We start from the raw sequence: 13,301 nt of genomic DNA on the forward strand, positions 1-13,301 counted from the left end.
ACATGTTAAGCAAATCTGGAGGAAGAAGACCTATTACAATCAATGCAATAGAAGTGGCCATCAACGAGCCACTTGTTAGAGGCTCCATCCAGAGCTGCGCCTTAAAGACAAAGCGTCGGTGCATGAACCAGGTGAAATAGTTGTTCGACAAGCAAAAATTGATAAGTGAAAAATGGTTTCTAGACATGTCGTTTCATGGTCGTTCTTTTGTAAATCATTTGTTGCATTGTAAAATGTAAAAGTGATGATGTGTTTTCCATCACTTGTTCAGCAACAATGATGTCTGGTCGTATTTTGAGTCGCATTTTACACTCTGAAAGTGATGTTATGTTTCCATCACTTGTCAAAACAAAATAGTGTTTGGCCTTATTGTTGTAAATCATGTGTTGCAATGATGATGTGTTTTCCATCACTTGTTGAAGCAACAATGATAGGTTGGCCTTGTTGTCATAGCTAAGGTCTTGCGTCCATCTTGATGTAAACTTGACCACCGAGTATGTGTTATAAACTCGTGGTAAGTGTGGGACGTTTGGGTCATTAGTTGGTCATGTCAATCAAGCATGTAATTTGCAAAACAATGTGCTACAGGTTGAAGAGGTGGCAGGTGTTAACTCATCGCTTAAGGCTCCGAAGAACAAAGGTGAAGGAGATGGGAGCGAGGCCTTTCAGGATGCTTGTGATGCAGACAAGGTACAGAGAAGTTGCAGATTATTTTTCATGTTTTTGGATGACCAAAAGCTCCTCAATGGGGAGGATTGATCCAAGTGGCTCCAGAGAAACATACAGGACAAAGAGGACTTAGGAAAGCTCAAAAATCAAAGTGTTTGGATTGTTCTCGAACTAGGACCAGAGCGTAGATCTCGTCGTTCTGATCGCGACAGTGTGAATGGTTCGTCAATCCGAGTCCGTATGCGAAAATTAGAAGCAGTCAAATTTGGGTTGACTTTTTGATGACTGGGCAGGCTTAAGGAGGCCACAATTTTGACTTTTTCCGGCCACCGGATTCCGGCCAACTTGGGCCAGATTCCGAGTGAAATTGTGGGGTCGTTAAATTGTCTCCTACGACTAAAAAACTGAATTTCAAAAAGGTGCATTATTTGTTATGAAAACAAAAAAATATATAATTAAAGGGGGTGGGGGCCACCACCCCAAACTCACCATACGCATTAACTAAGGTGAGGTCGGCGGGAGTTGAACCTGCCCGGCCATGTGGGCCGACCCACCGGACGGCCCCATAAATAGTACCACTCTGCATTAATACAAACCAACACCAAATGAATGTGCCACCATATGCACCAAGACAATTAAGTGTATGTGCGGGAGATATGGGGTGGGTCGCCCAATGCGGACCCGACCCCCCATTAATATGTCATTTTGGTTTTTTAAAAATTATATATGGAGGGGCGGGATTTGATCCCCCAACTCCTCCTCAACGATTTTCTAAATTTACCATTATGCCATAACCGAACTCCTTGTTTAATCCGCCTTGGAAAAATATTTAACCCTCATTTGCACGGATTTCGAGACAGATGTAGGAACCAGGAGTGGGCATGGATTTCAAGACAGGAGGAGGTTGTGCACATAGTTCGAGGCAACATTATGCAGGAGGGGTGAAATTTCATTTTGTCAGATCTTGACAAATTTTATATGGTTTCAGCACTTCTCGTCACCACGAATGCAATGGTGTTGTCTGTGTCTCCATCAGAGTTCTGCTTTTTCGATCATTGTCAGGATGAAGGTGGAACCATGATCGCTGTGAAAATAGGGAGTGGAACCATGAGCCTTGAAATTTTCCCGAGGAGGTAAATTTTCTCCATGTCGGAATATAGTCAAGTTTACAGTCGTTTTTCATGGTTTTCCGCAAGGATCCAATGGCAAGGACAGATTCGCCTTTTGAGTTGCCGATTTCTAGTCACCCATGGAGCAGAATATTTGAGGAATCTAGGGGGAATCTAAAAGATTCTTTGAGCCCCAGATTCTCAACTTCTAAGAATTCATAAATTGGATAGTCGATTTTGCACTATTCGATGCCACAAATTTGATGGTGCATTCAGATTTCTCCTTTGCTTATTCTATTCTTCAACCACTTTTCTAAGTGGAATGTAGGTGTCAGCATTCATGTGCGAGCAACCATTTCCATGCGATTGATGCCATGAAATCGATGGTCCAAACAGCTTCAGCAGTTTGACATCCGCTTCTTTAGATGGCCCTTGGGTGTGAGGTATATGTTGTGTTCATGTACTTCTTCTTTATGCATTGTGCTGCACAGATCCTTGTTGATGTTTGATGTGGGATCTTGTTTATTACTTGTTTTCATGATTCCTGCTTGATGTGACGCGGAATCATCTATGTGATGTACTTGTTGTCATGATTTGTCATGTTATGTTTTGAGATCCCTTTGTTGTATGTTGATGGGATACTCATGTTGTCGTCATGCATGTTTGCATTGAGATCCCTTTTATGCCATGTTGGTGGGATGCTCATCATGCATGAGTTTGTGTCATACTGATAGGAGTCTTTTGACTGAGAGTTCATGTAGTGGAACATCTCTTGGCACCACTCAAGTGTGAGGGCATTTTCCTTGTATGATCACGACATCATCTCTTATGTACATCTTCACTATTGAAAAGACTTAATGCATCGACCTACACCATCTTGACACCGGGGCCCGCAGACTTAGTCCCTCCTGGACGAACTCTGTTATCAACGGCTTATGTTTTCATGTGTTGATGATTGAAATGTTCCTCTTCTTTACAACATGTAGATGTATTCACTTATGTTCTTTTAAAAATGCAATTTAATACATCACAAAAGTAAAAGGTCTTGGAAGGGTCCTTTGTCACACCCGGACCTGGATCAATAGAAACTCTAATTCCCCTTAGAAACTCTCAAGTTTCTTAAGTGAAATCCATGTTGGCATCCATCTCATTATGGGATGAAGGAGGGCACTGGCTTGAAGGAACTCCAAATAATATTCTTCATTTAGTGGAGTCCCTAAAAGAGAATCTAGTGGAATGTGCACCTTGGAATCAACAAGTGGAAGACCAACTCAAATGGAAGTCCTCAATATACACTATCAAAGAAGGCTATGAAGAATTGTTGCTCTCCACCCAAGTGCCCTTAAAGTCCTCCCTTTGGAATAAACTCTAACAAAATAATGCAAACCCAAAGGTAAATACCTTTTACTGGATTTTATCTCATAAGAAAGTTTGACAGTTGATAACCTTAGAAAAAGGGGCGTACAAGGTCCATGCGTATGCCCATTATGCAAATAATGAGAATAAATGATTTCTCACCTCTTCCTGCAATGTCCATATACTAAACATGTATGGGTAGTGGCTTTAAGCTCTTGGTTCTCGAATTCGTTGGTCCAATGACCCTCAAACATTCTTCTCTTCATGGCACAAAAATTATGTTGGGTTGATCTTAGGAAAACCCATATTTAAATGGTATTGGGACTCCCTTCCCAAATTCCTTTGTTGGCATGTATGGTTATCCAAAAATAATGTTATCTTTAAAAATCTCAACCAACAACATATATCAAGTGCTTTGAAAGCTTTTACAATGTGTGTTGAATATCAGATCTCGAGATTGGGCAAACCAGATCCATTAGAACATCACTAGTTGGACATATTAGTGGACTCCCGGAAAAGACACTTACCATCCGTTCACAAGGCTCGTACAATTGAGCAAAACTGGAAAATCAAATTTTCAAATCAATACCTGGGGGAGTGGAAGAAGAAAAAGAGATGTTGGATTCTCTAATTTGATGGGGCTTCAAAGAAAAATCTGGGGTTGGCAGGAGGGGGAGGGGTTTTATATAACCCCACTAAAAAAATGGTAACAATATATTCCTGGGGATTGGGGCTTATGTGTTGAAATGTGGCAAGAAGAATATTCTAATTTTGATTTGTCCTTGAATTAAAATTGAGAATTAAAATTCGAATTTAGTCTCACCAGTTGCTTGGAAAATAATTAATTAATTCATCTTGAGTTAATTAGTTGGAGAAATTCAAGCTAGAAGTCTTTGTGAAGTCATGCAACAGTTATCCCTTAAATTAAGGAAGTTATCCCTTAATTAAGGAGATAAGGATGAGTTGTATTTGAGTTGTAATTAGTTAGCTCAGTGAAGTCCAGTTAAATTAGTTCCAAATAGTTTGAGGAACTAATTGTGAGTTCAGTCAGTTAATGCATGCATGCATGAAACTAGTGTACTCCAGATAACTGAATATTCTCTCATAAATAACTCATGCATGTCAGTTCAGACAAAGACCCAGTTGAGATTAAAGGCAGGGACAATGTACTATCAATTGCAAGAATTTTCCTATAAGAAAATCTCTTGCATGCAAAAGGAATTCATTCCTTGAGATTTATGTAGTTTTACAATGTGTTGGAGCAGTGTGTGAGATCAGTGTCACACAAGGTTACAGTTGGAACACCCAGGGAAAACAACGTAAAGAAATAGGAGGCTTGGAGGGTAGAGGAGAAGGCATATGAGCAGTGTGAGGGATTGTACTGAGAGCTGGATAGCTGTGAGAGCTAAATCTGTGTGTAATCCTGAGATATTTCCACTTGTATGATAATACAGATAGCGGGGTTTTTAGCTGAGGCTTTCCCCAGAGTGTTATTCTGTGTTTCATGAGTATTGATTCTTCTTCTCTCTTATATGTGTTATGCTTGATCTTGCTCAAATTGATTCAGCTTCCGCAAGTTTGATTGTAGAAGTAGATTAAGTATTTTGCTTTAGTTATATTGCATAATCAAGTTAATCTACAGTGATAATTTCTACATTATGACCAATAACCAGGCTGAGATCTATGGTTTACTACTAAGCCTAATCATGGTTAAGTCTATGCATGTGACAAATATCACTATCCTAGGGGATTCTCTTATGATAATCTAACATCTGCATAAAGGTACATGGCTAAGGGATAACCACCTTAAGCTATTGTTACAACGGATATCAAGTATCTTGGATGGTTTCCCACAAAAATCTTTCTACCATGTCCTTGGACATAATAACACTGAAGTTGATAGTCAAGCTAATAACGCTTTCCATCTCAAAGTGGGGCAATCATAGATTAACGAAGCTGAAGCGTGGATAAGTATTCCTTGATGCCTCATCCCCATCTTCTAAGCATATTTTCATGGTCTTGGATCTATATCATAATCTCTTATATCTTTGGATCAAAACATATAATAGTAAATTCACATTAAGTGTTGGGCACTGCAGGATCGTTTTCGCGACGTCCTCTGCCACTTTGAAGCATTCTAAAGAGTATAAGATGATTTTCCCACACGGTTAGCCTATGTGGTGTTGTTGGTGGCCTGATCTTAGTGTAGTTCCCCAACTTCAACTAGTGATTGATCTCATGGATTCAGATTAAAGCAAAGCATGTGGGAAGAATTCTTCATTGTATAATGTAATGACACTCCAATGTCCTAGAGCATGTAGATTTTCCCATTCTGCAAATCTACGGACTTGGGTTAGTTGATGGTGGAGGCACTTCGCGTGGTCTTGCAAGTTACCTTTGGAGGTTTCTTTATCTCCATCAGGATGCTTGATAAGTGGGACGAATGACAACATTCCATGGAAAAAGGGAATTATTAGCAACAATGATTGCTTCTTTCACCAAAGGTGTGATCAATTGGCTACAATTCGACATGCCCAAGTTTCTAGACTTCATAGCTCTACCTAGTCTATTTAGGCAAACTACCTCCTCCACTAGTAAGCATCTTCTCCCTAACTGGTAGTGTTATTTCTTCCTCTCTCAAATTGGCTATTAATTCTCCCTGTAGGTGACTCAAGGGCTTCCTTAGTCATATGGAGTTTCTCACTTTGACCATCTTTATACTCGCATATTCCCTTTATTGGCATTTGAATTATTGTTCCCTAGGGGAGTATTCCACTAATCTAGCGTTGGGTGGGACATATTTTTTACTTGGGTAGGACACCTCTGAGGTTTCGGAGGATATTGAGGGTAAGCACTCTAATGGTTGTAGGCGCTTTCACTTATTAATTCTAGTTTTTCAATTAAGAGCCTCTTCAATCCGAGCTGCTATCGACCCCTATCCATATCTCATTTACCTCATTACTGAGCTAAAGAGGACATTGTTGAGGTTGCAAGGAAATTATTGGAAACCTTACCTCTTCTAGACTGAAATGTGGGCTAGCAGAAGTAAAGACCCTGAAGTTAGTGGCAAAAATATGTGTAACAACTGCAATAAGTTGTCTGAGTCTTTACAATTTGATATTCTTCATACTAATATGAAACAACAAGAACAATTGAGGACCATAAATTATCTAAGGGAGGAGATTCAGGACTTGAAGGGCACACTGGTTCGTCAAGTAGACGAAATGAATGCACTACATCAACAAATAAAAGACCTACAAGAGAAACTCAGTGCCAGGAACAACCAAAATTCAAAATCAAGTGTCTCCAGTAGGCATGTAGGAAGATCCCCCCCTGACCTCAACTGACCTCCAGAAGAGGAGACTCACACCTTTTCCTAATGTACTCTCAGTGCTAATGTTCCTTCCGCTTGGTCAATTTTTTAAGCTATACTCTTTTCATCATATAATATTAGTAGCCCCCCTTGGTAGTCTTCTCTTGATATCAGTAATATCCCCTTTAAAGGATTAACTATCATATGTAATCATGTAACTCTTTTCCCATGTATCTACTATGTTAGGGTGCAGATTTAATATAAAATCCTACTCATTTTTGTGAAAAATAAAAATTAATTAACTGAAATGTAAGAAATAGAAAACATAAATAAATATAGAAACCATCCACGACAGACACATAAATTTTTCCTAGGAAATCCCTAAGGGGGAAAACCCAACTAGAAGGTGAGGCTACTCTCCTCCCTTTTCTTTGGTATGGAAAATGTACAAGTATATATAAGATTTACTCTCTATGGAGTTGTATGAGATTTGTGGCCTATGTGACTACTACATAATTCTAATATTGTGGTGGTCAACATGGTAGCTTAACTTGTGAGAGGCATAACTTTTGCATACGAACGCCATTTGATATGCTTATGATACAATTCAAAAGGTTTCCAAGTGTATAACAATGTCAAGGGGTCTTTGCGCAAGTGAGAATTTTTGGACCCCAAAAAGCTTCATTTAAGGCCTCAAAATACCTCTAGAAGGTTTCAAATCCCAATTCTCCAAATTGGGACCTGTCAATAAAATCGACCTTGCAAATTGATTCCCTTAGTTTTTACACTCTAAAAGCATTGAGATAGATGACAAATAATACAATGATCCAATATAGATTAATAAAGGCTTAAGACACAAGTAGTGAGGAAAACTCTAGTGATTAGGGATGCAACGATAATAATTGATTCCCTCTTACATAATTAATCTCCTTACAACCTTTTCCTAGCACATCTTACTCGTTGCATCTTAGCTCTAACTAAGAAATTTGAAGCAATCTGATTTTTTCAAGTGTTAAGAGCCCACAATAAAGACACTAATCATCCAACCAATCTTGGACATGGGCATAAATGAAGGTAATATTCAAATTAAAGACAGGGGTTGGGAAGAGCAAGGGGTGTGCATCTATTATTCTTCTATCCCATAATAATCATATTTATTAGGATTATAATCAGTTTAATCCCTATATGTCTTGTCACACAAAACTCTCGAGCTTGGAATTTATGGACATTGAATCTCTTTCAAATTATGATGCCTCCTTTCACTTGTGAGTAAGTTAATAAAAGGTTCCATGGGGAGGCCTAATTTTGCATGTGTTTTTTGGTTTTGAAGTTATCGTCTGGAATTGTGGATGTTAGTGTGAACTTGGAAGTAGGCGATTGTGGCACATTCAAGAGTTTCTCAAGGGCTTACCTTAAGTTTATGGAGGCAATTTCCTTCAATGTCTCTAGTTGCGTCGAGAGGCGCATTCTACAACCCATTATGAGGGGGATGTGTAAGTATGTCACGTATATAATAAAATAATAATAATAATAATAAATTAATGTAGGCCCAAAAAAAATGAAAATAACCATATAGATTAAAAAACTACAATACAATTCAACGCAAATAATCAATGCTCCAATTTTTTTTAATATTTTTTTAAATTAAATATTTGTAAAATGAATCTTTAAAAGGAAAAATCATATACCTAGATATATTAAAATCTTTAAAGACATAAATAGTTCCATGTCAAAGTTGTAATATTTGAAAATATTAATTTGATGTAGTTTTATTATAAATTGTGTTATCATGCCATGTAAAAAACATCATTAAATCTTATATTAATAATAATAATATTATTATTATTATTATTAAATCTAATATTAATAATATTAATAAATTTAATATTATTAGATTTAATAACATTGGATTAATAATTTGAGGAAATGTTTACATCTGGAGGGATTTTATCCCTCTAGGTCCATGATAGATCCGAAGTTAGATGGATCTAAATAAAAAAATTGATGTAGGCACAAAACAAAAATGAAAATAACCATATAAATAAAAAAAACTACAATACAATTCAACACAAAGGATCGAAAATTCAGCTCCAACCAGCTCCAAAACTTTTTAATGTTTCTTTTAAATAAATATTTGTAAAATGATTTTTTAAAAGGAAAAACCATATCCTATCGATATATTAAAATTTTTAAGGACATAAATAGTTCCACGTCAAAGTTGTAATATTTGAATTATAAATTGTGTTATCATGCCATGTAAAAAACATCATTAAATCTAATTTTAATATTAAAAGATTAATGTTAATATTATTATTATTATTATTAAATCTAAAATTATTAGATTTAATAACTTTAGATTAATAACTTGAGGAAATGTTTACTTTAAATTATAAATTGTGTTATCATGCCATGTAAAAAACGTCATTAAATCTAATATTAATATTAAAAGATTAATGTTAATATTAATATTATTATTATTAAATCTAAAATTATTAGATTTAATAACTTTAGATTAATAACTTGAGGAAATGTTTACATCTTCAGAGATTTGATCCCTCTAGATTTGATCCCTCTAGGTAGCGGATAGATCTCGAGTTGGATGGATCTACGCTGGTGTATATTATGTATATTAAGTCCAACATTTTTTTCTCCCCAAGCTTGTTGTGGCACATCACATAGGAGATGAGTGTGTGAAATGCAAACATGATAAGATTCAATAGTGTGAAAAGGTGTGAACATGGGATGGTAGAAAATCAACAACTTGTGGTGTCTTTGAATTTGTAGTGGTGTTGATGAAATGCGATATGGGAGGGATACTCTAAGTGGAAGTTTAGGAGAGGGATCGATTTGCTATTGAAACAATAATTTAAGTGAGATTACTCCATGAGATGGAGAAGAAAATGGGTACCATCATTAAAATGGATACCAACTTCGATCCATCTAACTTCAGATCTATCATGACTAAGAGGGATCAAATCTCTGGAATATAAACCTTTCCTAAGTTATTAATCCAAAGTTATTACATCAATAATTTTAGATTTAATAATAATAATAATATTAGATTTACTGATGTTTTTTACATGGCATGATAACACAATGTATAATAAAACTACATCAAATTAATATTTTCAAATATTACAACTTTGACGTGGAACTATTTATGTCTTTAAAGATTTTAATATATCCATAGGATATGGTTTTTCCTTTTAAAAATTTATTTTACAAAAATTTATTTAAAAGAAATATTAAAAAGTTTTGGAGTTGGACTTTCGATTCTTTGTGTTGAATTGTATTCTAGTTTGTTTGTTTTTTTTTTTTCATTTTTGTTTTGTGCCTACATTAATTTTTTTATTACGAAGTATATGGGTAATGTGTAGATGTAATGTAAGAAAGTTTGTAAACATTGTTACATGTCGACTTAATATATTGAATTTATATTAATATGTGCAATTTATAATACTTAAATTGGTAAACATTTACATTGTCGGTTAAAATTAATATAGGGTCCAAGGGAGAGTAATAAAAATAATAAAATTCAAATTTGTTACATTGTAATTTTTTTTATTAATAAATTTACGAATAACTTTTTAGATTAAAAAAAACATAATATATATATTACATTAAACTATATAAGTAACAACAATAAGTTAAGATCCATTTTACCTTATAAAATAGAATATTGATTATGTAACCATATTTAAATTTAATTAATAAGCACACAAATTTCCAATATAACAATATGTTTAACCATGGATATTCACGTTCACTTTGCCATATATATTATTAACTTGTAAATAGACTTTGTTACAATACCATGGGCCAATATCATGACTCATCAATACAACATGCCAAAAAACCATCTTTCATTTCACACTCAAAATATTTTATAATTTTTTTATTTGAATTTAATTTTATAGCATTTTTTTATTACATTTAAAAGAAAAATGTTATAATTACTTTTGAGATATATCTACACCTCTATCACATGAAAATATATAAGTTATAAACAGTAGCGATAAATTAAGATCAATTTCACCATAAAAAATAAAATAATAAATATATAACCATATTTAAATTCCATTAATAAGCCTAAACGAAACTTAATACTTACAATATAACAAGATTTTTAACCATTGATATTCACCACCACTTTACCATGGATATTATTAACCATGCCATACCATGGGGCAATTACAATATAACAAGATTTTTAACCATTGATATTCACCACCACTTTACCATGGATATTATTAACCATGCCATACCATGGGGCAATATAATGGCTCATCAATACCATCTTCCCAAAAGCCATCCCTCATTTCACAATCAAAATAATACTTACAATTAACAAGATTTTTAACCATGGATACTCACCCCACTTTACCATGGATATTACTAACCATACCATACCATGGCCCAATACCATGTCTCATCAATACCACATGCCCAAAATCCATCTCTCATTTCACAATCAAAATATTTTACGAGTTGTCTTTAGTGAGACTCTTTGGAAGTTTTCCCGGTCTAATTTCTCTAAAATATGGTAGGAATTGATTGAAATCACAAGTTCGATGATAACCCCTCCACAGTTGAAGTCTCTTAGAGTTCTTTAGGGTGTTGAATCCATATATATAGTTAAAAAAAATGTTTAAATAACACAAATCAAGATTTGGCCTCAAATTTTTCTATCGAGTCCAAAAAGTTGCACTAAAGACAATTATAAGTACATTTTTTTTAATTTAATTTTATTGCATTTTTGGGCCAAGAGACTCTCTCCATCTCAATATGGAGGAGTTGTTGTAATGTCCAGTTATATTATGCTATCTAAACATTTTGACCTGATCAAATTACATAAAAATAAAAGACAAAATTATTAATTAAAACATTTTGACTCAATGAAATTATATAAAAATTAAACTAAAAAAAATAAAATTAATAATTAAACCAGCCTAGATCCATCAAGCTCTGAGAGGGATCAAAATTCTCTAGGTGCAAACCTTTTTTGCACTCATAAAAGAGGTTTGCACCTTGAGAGATTTGATCTCTCTCAGTGATTGATAAATTCAGAGTTAAGATGGATCTAGGCTGTTTTAGAGGCTTGATAGATTCAGAGTTAAGATGGATCTAGGCTAGTTTAGATCCATCTAACTCTGGATCTATCATGCCCCGAGAGGGATCAAATCCCTCGAGATGTAAAGCTTCCCTCCAATTATTATTCCAAAGTTATTAAATCTGATAATAATAATAATAATAATAATAGATTTACTGATGTTTTATACATGACATGATAACACAATTTATAATAAAACTAAAATCAAATTACTATTTTCAAATATTACAATTTTGACATGGAACTATTTATGTCTTTACAAATTTTAATATATTCATAAAATATGTTTTTCCTTTTAAAAATTTATTTTACAAATATTTAATTAAAAAAATTTGGAATACGGTTGGAGCTATAGGGATCTAGGCTCGTATAGATTATGTATATTAAGTCCAACACTTGTTGCTCCCCAAACTTATTATGGCACATCACATAGGAGATGGGTGTGTAAAATGCAAACATGATAAGATTCATCAATGTTAAAAAGTGTGAACATGGGATAATAGAAAATCAACAACTTGTAGTGTTTTTGAATTTGTATTGGTGTTGATAAAATGAGAAATGGGAGGAAATACTCTAAGTGGAACTTTAGGAGAGGGATCCATTTGCCATTGAAACAATTATTTAAGTGAGATTGCTCCATAAAATGGAGAAGAAAATGCATACCTCATGAAAATCTAGTAAAGCAAAATTATAAAATTAAACTTAAAAATAAACTCTATAATTTTATTAGTGAAGTAAATTGATGAGTTTTTCAATATTTCAAAAATATTGGTTTAATCTTCTCGATATTTTAAAAATTCAGATTCAAAAGTAAATAGTCAAGATGACTTAATTAACTCAAAATGAAACCAATAAATAATAAAAATAATTATTACTTTAAAAATTAATTAACACTCTAAATACCTTTCATAAATCTACAGTTTAATTTCATTGTGTTATGTTATATATTATCAATAAAAATTTCTTTTAAATTGATATTAACAAACGTTTAATTATGTTAATGTGGTGAGCGCTTAGTCAAGTTTGATGGAATAAAGATGGTAAATATTGCTTTAAGGTAATGGTTTTTTTCTTATTTTTTATATTTATTTATTTATTTATTTATTTTTGACACTTTACTTTCTAAGTAATTTTAATTTTATTTTTATTTTTAAAATTTAATCTTGTATAATGCTACATTAAAACCCCATGTTTTATTGTAACTTTTCTTAAATCCACTCTCTAGGTCATTCTATTTTCATTTTTGAACTTTAATTTTGAATTATAATATGGCACAGTAAAACCACATACTTTATTTTTATTTTTTTTTAAGCCCACTCTCTGGGTCATTCTATTTTATTTTTTTTAAAACCCACTCTACGTCATTCTATTTTCATTTTTGAAGTTTAATTTTGTATCGTAACACGGTACAATAAAACCACATTTTTTATTGTTATTTTTTTCACACCCACCCTCTCGGTCATTCTATGTTCTTTTAAATAATACTTACACATACAAAGGGGTAACTTTGTTGTAAAGTCACAACAAATATTTAATACATTCATTGCAATAGACATTAAATATAATTTTATTTGAATACATAATGCAAAGGTCATCAAAAAAGATGCTATACATGGCAGGGAAATGAAGCACACACATGAACGTAGTGACATCCATAAGATCTTCTTCGACATTTACTCCGGGTGGACATACCTTTTTACAAAAATATCATATTTTATTGAAATATCTCTTTTAAAATACATGT

The sequence above is a fragment of the Pinus tabuliformis genome, chromosome 2_2 (genome assembly GCF_031772625.1).
Source record: "Pinus tabuliformis cultivar Carrire ecotype Pingquan chromosome 2_2, CPIR1, whole genome shotgun sequence".
Classification (NCBI taxonomy): Eukaryota; Viridiplantae; Streptophyta; class Pinopsida; order Pinales; family Pinaceae; genus Pinus; species Pinus tabuliformis.